The sequence below is a fragment of the Protopterus annectens genome, chromosome 7.part0 (assembly GCF_019279795.1).
Source record: "Protopterus annectens isolate FY-2018-M chromosome 7.part0, PAN1.0, whole genome shotgun sequence".
Lineage (NCBI taxonomy): Eukaryota > Metazoa > Chordata > Ceratodontiformes > Protopteridae > Protopterus > Protopterus annectens.
The window spans coordinates 612,464,884-612,481,037 of record NC_056739.1 but is presented as its reverse complement, the minus strand read 5'-3'; positions in this window follow the sequence as shown (position 1 = coordinate 612,481,037).

Genomic DNA, 16,154 nt, shown 5'->3' with positions numbered 1-16,154 from the left:
TGTACTGTTATGTTATGGAGCTTTTCTCCCTGGGCCTCAGCTGTAAATGGACCTTGTTCCAGTCAGACTTTCCCGGTAAACAAATGTAAAATAAATAAAATAAAATGAATAAATAGGTCACATTATAGCAGTTTTCTATGTCTCTGGTTTATCAAATTAACTGAAACTCTTTTGAACTAGCATATCTAATAGTGCTAATAGCGCCTTCTGGTATGTTTAATGTCTTTAATGCTGAGATTATCTGTTCTCTAATTCTTCTGTATATTTAAGGAAGTAATGTGGTAAATTCTTGACATCAACTATACCAGTGTCTTTCAGAATTTGAAGTATTATTTATTTATTTATTTATTTATTTCCAGTTTGATAACCGGGGTGGTCCACTGGGCTCAAGGAGTCCGTTTTCAGTGGAGGCCCGGCGAGAAAAGCTCCAAAATTACAAAGATACAATAAAAATATGATAAAAAGTACAATAAAATGCAGTTATGAATAATCCTAGTATTATATAATATTTTAAACAAAATTGTAAGATGATACAGTGAGATGTGGCAAAAATATGTAGTGCAATAAGTGAAGTATAGGAGACTTAAGGATAGTTCATACAGAACATGCTTGGTAATGAAGATGGGTAGTGTAAAATATGCAGAGTAGTAGGAATAAATACCTAAAGTGGAGGAAAGAGAGAGAGGCAGTTGAGTAGTGAAGCAAGAGGCAATTGTTTATTAGAAGGAAGAACATATGTGAGAAAAAGCAATAGTGGGTAATACAAGGGGGATGGAGGGTAAAGTTAGTAGAAGAGGTTTGAACACAATTTATAGAATGTTAGAGTCATTAGTTAGTCAAATGTAATGTAGGTATAGATGGAAGATGTATATAGGGAGAGAAAGTACAGAAAGAAAGGTATGTATAATATTTACACTATATACATTAAAGGTGTATAAGTTATGTAAGAAATATCAAGGGGAAGCTGCTGGGCAGAATAGCAAGGTGAAGAAGTATTTAATGAAGAACAAGTAGAAATGAGTTTAATAGGATTAGGGGGGCTAGAGAGCAATTACATTTCCAATTTTGGGAGAGATGAGAATGGAGCTGGGATTTAAAGAGTTCAAGGTTATTGGAGATTCTCAGAGAGGGGGGAAGAGAGTTCCATTTTTTTGCTAGGGAATAGGATAGCAGACACTGGCCAGCAGGACGTTTTGGTTTGTGAATTTGAAGTTGATTTTGTTGTGCAGATCTTAGGGGTCTGTGGGGAGTATAAGAAGGAAGGATATATGCTAGAGCAGGGCATGCAGTTGGTTTAAAGATTAATTTGTGGGCTGTAATGAGTTGGAGGTAGTTGAGTAGTTGGGAAGCTCTAGCCATTTTAGCATGTGTAGGGAAGAGCAATGGTGGGAGGAGTGTTTAGATTTAGTAGCGAATTTGGAGATTTTGTTGTAGCAGATTTCTAGTTTTGAGGAGATGGAGGATGCAAGGTTGGTAAGAAGAGCGGCACCGTCTAATAGTGATGGAAGTAAGTAGGTAGTGTCTAGGGTTTGCCTGGTAGAGGGAGAAAGGAAGTGAGAGTTTCTGTATAGAAACCCAAGTTTTTGATGTTTTTTTTTTATGTTTAATTGGACATGAGTATCGAATTTTTGGTGTTCATTGATAGTAACACCGAGAAGTTTAGCGAAGGGGACAACTTCTGTTAGGGAGTTAGCATTACTGGTAATTTTGAAAGATTGTTTATCAAGGTGCAGGTTTTTAGAGGGAGAGAAAAGTAGGATTTTGGATTTATTAGCATTAAGGGAGAGGTGGTTTTGAAACATCCAGTTCTCAGTGGCTGTAAAGGCAGATTGGGTAATTGCTTGGAGAGCAGGAAGATTAGGAGCAGAGCAGATTAAAGTAGAGTCATCTGCATACTGTACTATTTTAGTGTTGGGAATGGCTGCATGGAAATCATTAATGAATATATTGAAGAGCATTGGACTGAGTATTGAACCCTGGGGAACCCCGGTTGGAGTAGGAAGGAAGATTGAGGTACTAGTTTTCCATTTCACAGCCTGGCATCTGTCAGAAAGATAACTCTTGAACCAGGTGAGTGAATGCTGATCGAGATTGAGGTTAGACAGGTGAGTTAGAAGGTGGGAGTGAGAGACAGTGTCGAAAGCCTTGGAAAGCTCTAGATGGACAGTGGATACAATTTCTCCTGAGTCCCGAGCATGGTTTACTATGTCTAACAATGAGAGGAGAGCGGTTATTGTACTATGGCTGAGCGGAAGCCATGTTGAGTACGGGTAAGGAGGTGGTTACTGATAAGGAAGGACATAAGTTGGTGGTGGATGCATTTTTCTAGAATTTTTGATATTGGGGAGAGAATGGCTATTGGACGGAAATTAGAGATGTTATTATTTTTGCCTCCTTTGTGAAGAGGTAGGATATAGGCAGCACGCCACAATTTGAGGACGTAAGATTCATGAATGGATCGGTTAATGAGAATGCTAATGGGGATGGCAATGGCATCTGCAGCAAGCTTTAGAAGGTGTGAGGGGATATTGTCAGGGGCATTGGAGCAAGGCTTGAGTTTAGTGAGAAGCTTTAGAAAGTGTGAGGGGATATTGTCAGGGGCATTGGAGCAAGGCTTGAGTTTAGTGAGAAGCTTTAGAAAGTGTAAGGGGATATTGTCAGGGGCATTCGAGCAAGGCTTGAGTTTAGTGAGAAGCTTTAGAAAGTGTGAGGGGATATTGTCAGGGGCATTGGAGCAAGGCTTCAGTTTAGTGAGAAGCTTTAGAAAGTGTGAGGGGATATTGTCAGGGGCATTGGAGCAAGGCTTGAGTTTAGTGAGAAGCTTTAGAAAGTGTGAGGGATATTGTCAGGGGCATTGGAGCAAGGCTTGAGTTTAGTGAGAAGCTTTAGAAAGTGTGAGGGATATTGTCAGGGGCATTGGAGCAAGGCTTGAGTTTAGTGAGAAGCTTTAGAAAGTGTGAGGGATATTGTCAGGGGCATTGGAGCAAGGCTTGAGTTTAGTGAGAAGCTTTAGAAAGTGTGAGGGATATTGTCAGGGGCATTGGAGCAAGGCTTGAGTTTAGTGAGAAGCTTTAGAAAGTGTGAGGGGATATTGTCAGGGGCATTGGAGCAAGGCTTGAGTTTAGTGAGAAGCTTTAGAAAGTGTGAGGGGATATTGTCAGGGGCATTGGAGCAAGGCTTGAGTTTAGTGAGAAGCTTTAGAAAGTGTGAGGGTATTGTCAGGGGCATTGGAGCAAGGCTTGAGTTTAGTGAGAAGCTTTAGAAAGTGTGAGGGGATATTGTCAGGGGCATTGGAGCAAGGCTTGAGTTTAGTGAGAAGCTTTTTGATGTGAGAGATAGAGATGGGTTTTAGATGGAAAATAGGGGGAGGGGTGGGAGAGGGAGATTGAGTGGGGGAAGGGAATGTAGGGTTGAGTGGAGGGGAGGAGATATTATTGGGGAAGGTCTTAGTGAGTTCAGCTATGGAGTTGGTAAAGGAGTTGAATTGGGTGGCAATTTCTATGTCTGTTAAATTATTATCAGGACAGGGATTGTTTTTTGTACCTGGGTGCAGAAGAGAGTTTATGGAGTTCCAGAATTGTTTTGGGTTTTTTGAATGGGTAGACTGTAGTTTAATGTAGTAGGATTTTTTGTGTTTTGTAATAAGCTTCTTGGTTAGGTTATGGAGTTGCTTGTATTTGAGGAGGGTGTCAGGGATTTTTTCCTGATTGTAAAGTTTCCAAGTCTTGTCTCTTTGTTGCATAAGTGATTTAGTATCTTTAGTTAGCCATGGGGCAGAGTAAGGTTTTATACGCTTAGTTCTAGGAGGTGCTTGGGCATTTAGAATGTCTAGGAAGGTTTTATTAAAGGAATGTATGGCTTCATCTAGGGGAAGAGATTTTAGATTGTTCCAGTTGGTATTTTTAAGTGTTTCTGAGAATATAGAAGGGTTGAAGTTTTTGAGATTACGAGTATAGGTAAATTGGTGTTGATGAGGGGAGGAGTGGGTAGCTCGGAGAATGGAAGCTGGGAGATAGTCACTCATGGTGTCTGGTAGGATAGCAGAGTGAGATATCTTATTTGGGTGGGAGACTAAGATCCAGTCCAAGGTGGACCCTGGGGGGGTTGATTTTATTAGGTCTGGTAATGCCGTTTATTAGTTGAGTGAAGTTGAGTAGATTAATAGATAAAGAGGGATTATTGTTATTGATTTTGTTCCAATCTATATTCACATTTCCTAATATGTATGTCTCTAGTTTAATATTAGCTGAGGTCCATAGTAGAATGTTTTCAAGAGTAGGGATATTAATGCCTTATGATCAGACTAACTTTATATATGTATTCCTAAAATGGTTTTAAAGAACATTAAATCAAAACTAAATAAAAAAATAAACAATTGTTGAATAATATTTTTCATTATTACTGCACAAAAGACTGTTTCCTCCTATAATCTAACTATAAAATGATCTTTTATTATTGTGACATCTTTATGCTTCATTTTCTTCATAATAAGCTATATGTACTTTAGCAAAGCTTCTAATAACTTAGATAAGTTATTAAAAAAGTTTAGTTTTAATAGTAAACTAACTTTTTCTTTGCTTTAAAGTTTACCTAGTAAAAATGATCAAGGGAAAATAGTGTATTTATTTTAGTTTATTAACCAGTAAAGTGGACTGGTCTGAAGACTCTTTCCAGCGACATTCTGATCCATCTAACCCAAAAGAGGAGTTGCTGTGGCAGACAAGGCATCAGTGCCACTTTACCAGCTTCTCAGAAGTGACTCAGTAGGTGGCACAAGCAACCTGTATCAGGTTGTACAACAAAGACAGAAAAAAAACAAAGATAGTCAAACAGCCTTCATAAGTAATGCCAGCAATAACCTGCTCACCAGTCCACAGGATATCAAAGGCAGATGAAAGGAGTACTTCCAGCAGCTTCTGAATGAAGAAAACCCCACAGAAGTTGTACTGCCCCAGACACTGCCTATAATGAATGAAGAATAGGAGCCCACCCTAGAAGAAGCAAGAACAGCACTAAAGCAAATGAAGTCAGGGAAAGCAGCAGGCTCAGATGAGGTCACAGCAGATATGATAAAGATGTTGGGTGTTAACAGAGAAATGGCTCCTGAGGGTACTCATACCAGTGTTTAGAGAAAGGTGTATCACAGATGATTGGAGGAAATACGTTCTCATGCCAGTCTACAAGAACAAAGGGGACATTCACAACTATGGGCAGTACAGAGGTGTCAAGCTCCTATGACATCACTTGAAAGTTCTGGATAAGGTGATTAATAAATGCATACACAGCATAGTAATAAGTAAGATGGGATATGAGCAGTTCAGATTCAGATCAGGATGCAACACAACTGACCTGACATTTGAACTGAGACATATACATGAGAGGAAGCTACAGTTGAGGAAAGAGTCCAACTGGGCATTCCTAGACTTGGAGAAAGCATATGACAAGGTCTCAAGAAAGCTGATTTGGGCAGTCTTGCAGTGGTTCAGTGTCCCAGAACATTGGTAGAATTAGTGTGCAGGCTATGTACAAGGACCCAGTGACTCAAATACAAACATTGTTCAATCTCAGAGAAGGGCTGCCAGCGGGAGTGGGTGTTCATCAGGGATCAGATCTGGGACCACTGCTGTTCATACTAGTAATGGACTACTTTAGCAAACGGAACAGAAGGACAGACCAACAAAGTTGCTAAATGCAGACAATGTGGCCTTATAGGCAGACTCTGAGCAAGAACTTCAGCAAAGGATAGCAAATAGAATTGAAAACTGAAGACACTTGGGATGAAGCTGTACAGATAAGACAGTTGTAATGGAAAAAATGAAAGCAGGAACAAGCCAAGAATCAGATGTAGGCGAGGAGTCAGCGTACCAGAACTCCTAAAACCACCAGCAGTTGCAAATAAAATGTATTCACAAGACAAGAGGCCTACTGAAAAACCTCTTTGCAAAAATAGTTCAAATGGTGAAATACGACTCCAAATGCAGTGCTAAAAACGAACAATCTTCTTTAATGCAGAACAAAGTGAAAACAAGCGCTTTCGCCTGGCGATCCCAGGCTTTTTCAAGTTTTCGTAACTTGAAAAAGCCTGGGATCGCCAGGCAAAAGCTCTTGTTTTCACTTTGTTCTGCATTAAAGAAGATTGTTCGTTTTTAGCACTGCGTTTGGAGTCGTATTTCACCATTTGAACTATTTTTGCAAAGAGTTTTTTCAGTAGGCCTCTTGTCTTGTGGATACATTTTATTTGCAACTGCTGGTGGTTTTAGGAGTTCTGGTACGCTGACTCCTCGCCTACAGTTGTAATGGAAGCAAGTGGGGAAAATTAGATGAAGATGAGAATTGAGATAGGAAAATAGCAGTACACATTAACAACTATACGTATCTGGAAGGGATGCTGATGAGAAGGGAAGTCTGAAGGAGAAGGTCAAAGCTAGAATCAGAGGGGCTACAGCTAACTGGCACACAATGCCAAGTGTAGTGTATGACAGAAGAATGCCATAGAAGCTGAAAAACAAGGTGTACAAAACAGTGGTGCAACCAGTACTACTGTATGTTACAGAAATCTGGGCAGTAAAGACAGAGGAATTGAGAAAGTAAGAGGCTATGAAAATGAAGTGCCTGAGATGGGTGGTAAGATGCACACTGTGGGACAGACAAAGGAATGAAGACAAAAGAGCTGAAGCCAACGTAGCTCCAGTTGCAAAAAAGGTCAAATAAAACAGGTTACAGTGGTTTGGGTACATGTGCAGAAAAACAGAAGACAATCTGGTGAAAAAGATTTAGGACAGACAGGAAGAGGATGAGAGGAAACATGGGCAAGCAGCAAACAGGTGGATAGATTGTGGGAGAGGAAGACCTGCTACAGTCAGACATGAGTGTCAAAGAAGGTAGGAGAGTTGCATTAGAGACATATTTATTTATTTGTTTCCAGTTTGATTACTGGGGAAGTCCACTGGGCCCAGAGAGCCCATTTTTAGTGAAGGCCCAGGAGAAAAGCTCCATGAAACAGATTACAGTAAAGATAGCAGTCCAATAAAAATAAAAGTACAAGTACAAATATATATGAAATAGTACAAAGCGTGAGCAATATTGCCCATAATGGAAAAATATCGTGCAGATACATTTTAACAAATTCACACAGTTAAAGTCAAAAGCTGTTTACAATATTTACAGAATGTGAGAGATTGTATGGGAATTAGCAATAGAAGGTTATAGCCAGCTATAAGGTGCTTAGGAACTCAGGAGGCTACCCTCCCAGGGGCTTTTGTTAAAGAGTTCTAGGTAGGCAGAAAGCAGATACATTTCCATTTGGAGGAGAGGTAGGTGTAAAGCTGAGTTTTGAAGTTGTTTGTGTTTGACATTGTCCTTAGTGTGGAAGGGAGAGAGTTTCATTTCTTACTTAAGGAGAAGGAGAGGAGAAGTTGTCCAGCAGGATGTTTAGGTTTGTGGACAGTAATTAAGTTTGGGTGTTCAGATCTGAGAGTTCTATTTGGGGTGTATGGGGGAAGGATGTTAGAGTGGGAAATTTGGTTGGATTAAATGTTAGTCTATGAGCTGTAGTGAGTTGGAGGAAGTCCAGGTAATTTATGAATTCTAACCAGTTGAGGGATTGGGGGGTAACACAGTGATGAGTGGAATGTTTGGCTTTGGTGGCAAATTTTAAAATTTTGTTATAACAGCTTTCAAGTTTTGAAGTGATGGAAGAGGATAGGTTTAGTTAGTAACTGGGCGCCATACAGAAGGGAGGGAAGGAGGTAAGAGGAGTCCAGAGTATGCCTGGTAGAAGTAGAGAGGAAGTGGTTATTCCTGTATAGCATACCTAAATTTTGGTGGGTTTTCTTAATATTTTGCTGAATATGGATGTTCAACTTAAGGTGTTTATCTATAGTTACACCGAGTAGTTTGGCAAAGGGAACAACTTCAGTCAGAGAGTTGCTTTGGCTAAGGACTTGGAAGGAATTTTCACCAAAAGAGAAACATTTTGAGGGTGTGAATAGTGGTATTTTAGATTTGTTAGCATTGAGAGAAAGATGATTTCGGTGCATCCATATCTCAGTAGTTGAGAGTCTGAGTTTTAGATAGGAATTCAGGGAGCTTAGAGGCAGAGCAGACAAGAGTAGAGTCATTTGCATATTGGATGACTTTGGCATTAGGAATAGCAGAGTGAAAGTTATTGATAACGATATTAAACAGCATTGGTCTGAGGATGGACCCCTGTGGTACTTCGGTAGGGGTGGGTAATAAAGGTGAGGTGGCTTTTTTCCATTTCACAGCCTGAGATCTATCTGACAGATTGCTTGAGAACCAGAAAAGTGTGTTTTGGGAAAGATTTAGGTTTGAGAGGTGACTTAAAAGGTGCTTATGGGAAACAGTATTGAATGCTTTAGAGAGATCTAGGAGCACTGTGGATAGTAAGTTCCCAGAATCTTGGGCTTGACTGACAGTTTCTAAGAATGAGAGTAGAGCTGTTATGGTGCTGTGTCCTGGATGGAAACCATGTTGGGTAGGGGTAAGAAGTTGTTTTTTTAGTCAGAAAAGGCATAAGTTGGAGGTGGATGCATTTTTCTAGGATTTTGGAGATTGGAGAGAGAAGAGCTACAGGGTGGAAGTTTGAAATGTTAGTGTTTTTGCCTCCCTTGTGGAGAAGAAGGATAAAGGTGGAACGCCAGAGTTCAGGGACATAGGATTCCTTTATGAATTTATTAATTAGGATACTAATTGGGAGAGCTATACCATCAGCAGACTTGAGAAAGGAAGAGGGGATGTTGTCAAGTGCATTGGAGCAGGGTTTAAGTTTGGATAGAAGTCTTTTTATGTAGTTAATGGAGACAGGCTTAAGCTCAAACATAGTTGGGGGAATTATTTGGGGACTTAGATGAGGCGCAATGTAGGAGAGATGTGTCAGTGTTGGGAAAAGTTTTTATTAGGTCGCATATTGACTCTATAAAGAAAGAGTTGAATAGTGAGGCTAATTTGAGGTCAGATTTACTTGGGTCTGGACATGGGTTATTTTTGGAGCCTGGGTTGAGGAGTGAGTTTATGGAGTTCCAAAAAAGCCTAGGGTTTTTGGGGATAGTTTGACTGGAGCTTAGTGCAGAGGATTTTTTGTCTTTCAAGATTTGTTTTGTTTGCAAAGTTACGGAGCTGTGTATATTGGAGAAGGGTTTTGGGAAGTTTATTCTTTTGGTAAAGCTTCTAGGATTTGTCTCTGATGCATAATTTGCTTTGGTTTTTTTGGTTAGCCAAGGGGCAGTTATAGTTTTTATTCTTTTTTTCCTTGGTGGTGCCAGGGAATTTAGAGCATCTAGGAAAGTAGAATTAAAGTGGTCTATGGCTTTATCAAGTGGAAGGGTTTATAGAATGTTCCAATTCATTTGTTTGAGATAGTTAGAGAAGGTTTTGGGGTCAAATTTACTAAGGTTGCGGGTCTGAATATATTGAAGGTGTGGATGGGAGGTGGTTGCATGGTAAATGAAAGGTGGGAGGTGGTCACTAATAAGAGTCAGGGATGGTGCCACAGTTGGTAATTTTATTTGGATGGGTCACTAAGATCCAGTCAAGGATGGATCCTGGGGGATTTGTTTTATTGGGTCTGGTGATGGAGTGGGTTACCTGAGTAAAGTTAAAGAGGTTAATGGACAGGGAGCGTATGGGAGTGTTGATTTTATTCTAGTAGATGTTTACATTACCTAGTATGTAAGTTTCAAGGTTAATTTCAGTTGAGGCCCACTGGAGTTTGTCTTCAAGGGTTGAGACGTTATTTCTGGGTGGGATATAAAGGGCGATGATGCAGAGGCTTTTGTGTTTTATTCATTTTTAATAGATCGACTGTTAGTTTTGCATTGGCAAATTTAGGAATGGGGTTTGGTAGGGGAATTAAGGTAAGAAGATTGGCATGGAGCAATGCAACACCTCTGCCTTTTTTCTTTGGGCGGTCACATCTAAGAGTGTGAAATCCAGAGGGTAGGATTTCAGAGTCAGCAATGTGGGGTTGAGCCAAGTTTCAGAGATGGCTACAATGTCAGGTGAGTTATGACATAGCCATGCTTGAAACTGGTGTGCTTTGTTGTTGAGACTCTGGGCATTGAGTGTGAAAACTTTAAGTGCATTGTAGGGGGATGAAAAGTTAGAGGAAGGGGGAGGGTAATTGTTATTTGTGGCTGGGTTAGATCCAGGTTTGGGGTGAATCTCTCCAGCTAAGATGAGGTTATTGAAGGAAGTTATTTTAGTGTGTTTTGGTTTGGATTTAGGGTATTCTGGATGGCCTAGTAAGAGTAAGTGCCTTAGCAGTAGTGGAAATAATTTTAGGATTAAAAAGGTGCAAAGGGTTGAGCTGAAACAGAGAGGAGGAGATGGAAATGAAATGATTATTCGTGTGAGGGAGGAGATGGTTTTGTGTGGGAGTAAGGTAAGGAGTAGAGAGTGGAAACTGATTGGAGGTATATGAGCTGGCATGGTATAAATTTGCTAGGAGTAGTAAGACAGAGATGGGGGTCTGGAGTGTTAGGAACAGTAAGGAAAGCATGGTTAGAAAAAGGTAGTTTAATATGGGAGGATTTGTAGTTGGAGATAAGAGCTGTGGGGTGAGGGGGTAGTGAAACAGTGATGTATTTAATTAGTGATGTATTTAATTACTGTGGGTGAAAGGAGGAGGGGTAAAGAGGGGAAGGCTTTCATAGGATGGTTGACTGTGGGTGAAAGGAGGAGGGGTAAAGAGGGGAAGGTTTTGACTGGATGGTTGACTGTGGGTGAAAGGAGGAGGGGTAAAGAGAGGAAGGCTTTGACTGGATGGTCATCTTGAGTGGGTGGGGAGTGGTTGAAATAAAAGTAGGAGTAGTGGGGGTGCGAATTGCGGGCAGGGTAGGGTAGGGTAGCGGACTGAGCCTGCAGGGTGAACAGAGCAGGTAGAGTCAAGCAGAAGGAAGAAAGCCAGCAAAAAGTTATCAGTGAAGCTGAGAACTAGCTCAGAGCTAAGGAGGCACTAGCATAAGGCACTGTTTGTGTGAAATGAGAATGATGCAGAGGGATGACAGGGGATAGGAGCTGAAAACAGGGCAGTAGCAGTTTAGTAGAATATAGTAAATATTAATAGGGCTACAACAGGGCAGTGGTAAATTAATAGAACAGTTACATTACTTTTGGCATGTATTAAAAGATAGGTAGTGGTTGAACAATGCCACGTAGTGGCCTAACTGAGTAAGTACAATGGTAAGCTATGAGCACTCAGAGGAGGGGGAAAGAGCCTAGGAGTGTAAAGGGAGATAAAATCCATGGTAGACTGCTAGTGAATGCATGCAGGGTTAATATACAACAGTGGTAGGTATAGGATATATTTTTATTTTACAAGAGGGTACATACATGTTTTAAGTTAGTTCTTGGGGGAGGCAGAGTGGTTACAAAAGCACTGCAGGATCCCCTTAGGATGGACTTTACAAAAATAGCAATAAGAATCACAACCAAAAACAATACCAGGTAGTACTTACATGCGAGCACACTACTGGGGATTCCTATGAAGCAAGGCAGAAAAGCTAAGTCAAAAGATGGTGCCTTTCTACATTAGGTTGTTGATGGTGAGAATTGACATGACATGCCATTACACCAACCTCATGTCGAAAATGGGAAAAGGGGATTAATGATGATGATTATGAGTACAGATACACCTATAAAATTGTAAGAGATAAAAAGTATATTGCAGATTCTATTACTTAATGGTAATCATACTGAGTAGCTAATAAAAAATGATGAAGTCAGTGATGTTCTTCACTGTCACATTGTTTACTCAGGTACAGAGAAAGCATGGGTAAGGTGTTACTGTAAAAGGCAATTTCCCAACTGACAGCAGGTGATATGCACCAACAGATTTTGGTGTAGTTATTGCTCAAAATGCAGAGAGGCTGGAGAGATTAGGTAACAAGAGGGAAAAGTGAAGAAGGCTAGCAGGTGGCAGATCCTGACAGACAAAATAACTTTAGTGTGATTTTAATAGGCATCCATTTTTCACAGCTTAAATGCTGACGTGCTCCATTCCAAACTGTGGTCAGCTTTGGCATTACTACTAACCTGTTTATGGTCACACAGTGGTCGTTCCAGGGGATACTGTTGCTGCTGTGGAAAGGAAAAAATACTCAGTCCCTTCATGGGAACACAACTGGCCTCTGGCTACTTAATCCACACATTACATACACACACACACACACACACACACACACACACACACACACACACACACACACACACAAACACACACACATATTACCTGACATGACATTTATCACCTCGACTCCATTAAAATATTGGCTCTCAATAATAAAATGCAGACAAGAGAAGTCTCTCTTCCTTCATGCAGTGAAGAGTGTTAGAGCATTCCACTAGATCTCTGTAAATTATTGCATTACTACCTGTGTCTTCTAAAACAAGTTTACCATCATAGCTATGTACCTTCGTGTGTGGCACAGATTTGAAGCAGCTGACTAATCAATATCATTCTATATGTATTGGGCATGTTAAATCGTATCTATTACAGCATTGAACACTTAGGTTGCTCAACATGTAAAACGTCGACACCTAAACGTCAAACTCTCAAAACTGCGACTGGCCAATTAAATGAATTTTTCCCCGTGAAAAAATTTGCTTGGCCAACAAAAAAAAAACATATTCTAAAACCCTAATAAACTGGGGGGGGGGGGCTTCATGCCCCACACCCCCCTAACTAAATATACCAACTCCATGATCACTCTACATCAGGGAAAAGAGCAAATCCCCAATGATGGCCAAGTGAATTTTTTCCCTGGGAAAAAAATTTGTGTAATTGGCTGGTGGCGGTTTTGAGCATTCAACGTTTAGGTGTCGACGTCTAAACATTCAACAACCTAAGCATTTGTCGCAGTAATAGGAACAACCCAGATTGCTATACAGTATACATCTAGAGATATTAGGGAGTCTAGTTGTATAATGTTTACAAGTAGTGATATTAGAGACTCTTATCAAAGTGAATATTGAAAAATACAATTAACTAATAAAAGAAAAAATTAATAAAAAAAGTAAGTTGAGAAAGTGGGCATTCCTGATAAACTCCCCACTGCTGAATTTTGACATCAAAGTAATAACCATTTTTTTATTGTATAATATTGTAAAGTGTGAAATAATAAATGTAATATATCAAGATTTGGTCTGAAAATGTCATTTGCCCTAGTAGTGAAAACATCCTGTCTATATACATATCAAATGCTTTGAAAGTTTCAACAGTATCTCTACTGGTAGTCAAGGTGAAATTCCTCAAGCAACAGTAAAATGAAAAAATGATGCTGAAATATTAAACACTGTTCTCCACAGGAAATCATTGCCATTGTGATTTGTCAGCATGCAATGTCTGAGGTTCATCTCTTTTGGGGATTTTCTACCTTTCTTGAGTGAATGTGATGTGAGAATTGGCTTGTTCCCACATTAGGGGGTGCATGGGGTTTCCGATCCGGCAATAAACACTGTTCATTTTTTTGCCCTTCTATAGTCTGTGAAATATTTTTGGGCATTTTGGATTGCCTGCATTGTGGAAGTCAACAGTTTATACTAGAACCCTCAGCAGCACAGAGTGCTTGCTCAGTCTTGTGAAACTGTGTATGTGTGTGTGTGTGTGTGTGTGTGTGTGTGTGTGTGTGTGTGTGTGTGTGTGTGTGTGTGTGTGTGTGTGTGTGTGCATGTGTGTGTGTGTGTGTGTGTGTGCGTGTGTGTTTGTTTCTGTATTTATACACATGCACCCTTACACTGGAATGTGTGCATGTGTTTATATATATATATATATATATATATATATATATATATATATATATATATATATATATATATATATATATATGTATATGCGGATCCCATTCTAATTGCCAAAATAACATTACTTCAAAACTCACTTTGCCGAGACCATTTCTCCTAAACTTCACTAGTCCGAAATGGCACTCTGTCGAATTTCATTTCCACAAAACGCCTGCTTTCATGCTGTCTAGTGCACCATATAAATTATGCAGGTAGGTGTAAATCTATGTACATTGTGGAAAACAAGAAAGTGTACAGCACTCTTATATTGTAAACAGTGATCACACTGCAGTATGGATGGACAAATATGCCCTTGTTGTCACTGTAGTGTGATCTCGAAGTTGGGGCCTTGCCCCCATGCAAAAATTAGAGCTATGTTAGAGGATCTGTTGTAGTGTGTGTTCTAGGTGTTAGTGATTGTGTTGTCGGTATTTTGTGTTTTGGCAAAGTTCCATTTCGGACTAGTGGAGTTTCGGAGAATTGGTCTCTGCAAAGTGAGTTTCAGAGTAATGTAATTTTGGCAATTAGAATGGGATCCATCTTCTTCTTTCGACTGCTCCAGTTAGGGGTTGCCACAGCGGATCATCTGTTTTCATTTCATCCTGCTCTGTCACACCAACCATCTGCATGTCTTCTCTCACCACATCCATAAACCTTATCTTAGGCCTTCCTCTTTTCCGGTTACCTGGCAGCTTCATCCTTTGCATTTTTTTTTCCAATATACTCTGCATCCCTCCTCAGCACATGTCCAAACCAATGTAATCCTGCCTCTCTGGCTTTGTCTCTAAGCCTTCCAACCTGGGCTGACCCTCTAATATACTTATTCCTAATCCTGTCCACCCTCATCACACCCAGTGCAAATCTTAACATCTTTAACTCTGCCACATCCAGCTCTGACTCCTGCTTTTTTGTGAATGCCACTGTCTCCAATGCATATAACATAGCTGGTCTCACTACTCTCTTGTAGACCTTCCCTTTCACTCTTACTGGTACTCGTCTGTCACAAATCACTTCTGACACTCTTCTCCACCCACACCATCCTGCCTGTACTCTCTTCTTCACCTCTCTTCCACACTCACCATTACTCTCAACTGTTGATCCCAAGTATTTAAACTCATCCACCTTTGCCACCCCTACTCCCTGCATCCTCACCATTCCTCTATCCTCCCTCTAATTCACCCACATATATTCTGTCTTAGTCCTGCTGACCTTTATTTCTCTTCTCTCTAGAGCATATCTCCACCTCTCCAGGGTCTCTTCCACCTGTTTCCTACTCTCACAACAGATCACAATGTCATCTGCAAACATCATAGTCCACGAGGACTCCTGTCTGATCTCGTCTGTCAACCTGTCCATCACCATTGCAAATAAGAAAGGGCTCAGAGCTGATCCTTGATGTATTCCCACCTCCACCTTAAATGAATCCATCACTCCCACCGCAGACCTCACCGCTTTCACACTACCCTCATACATATCCTGTACCACTCTTACATACTTCTCTGACACTCCCGACTTCCTCATACAATACCACAACTCCTCTCTAGGCACCCTGTCATATGCTTTCTCTAAGTCCACAAAGACACAATGCAACTCCTTCTGACCTTCTCTGTACTTCTTCATCAACAGTCTCAGAGCAAACATCGCATCTGTAGTGCTCTTTCCTGGCATGAATCCATACTGCTGATCACTAATCATCACCTCCCTTCTTAACCTAGCTTCCACTACTTTTTCCCATAACTTCATGCTGTGAATGATCAATTTAATCCCTCTGTAGTTACTACAGTTCTGCACATCACCCTTATTCTTAAAAATCGGTTCCAAAACACTTTTTCTCCATTCCTCAGGCATCCTCTCACTTTCCAAGATTTCATTAAACAATCTAGTTAAAAACTCCACTGCTGTTTCACCTAAACACCTCCATGCTACCACAGGCATGTCATATAGACCAACAGCCTTTCCATTCTTCATCCTCTTCATAGCTATCCTTTCTTTCTCCTTGCTAATCCACTGCACTTCATGATTCACTATCTGCACATCATCCAACCTTCTCTCCCTCTCATTCTCCTCATTCATCAGCCCCTCAGAGTACTCTTTCCATCTGCTCAACACACTCTCCTCGCTTGTATGTTTCCCTCATTATCCTTTATCACCTTTACCTGCTGCACATCTTTACTAGCTCGGTCCCTCTGTCTAGCCAATCGGTACAGGTCCTCTTCTCCCTCCTTAGTGTCCAACCTTTTATCTGTTATTGAACAATATTTTAAGGCATCCACACTGAAGTAACTGCTGCTTTTGAGGCATTTATTACAGCATTTACTAATGATATTTTCTGTACCTGGAACTGTTCTGAGGTT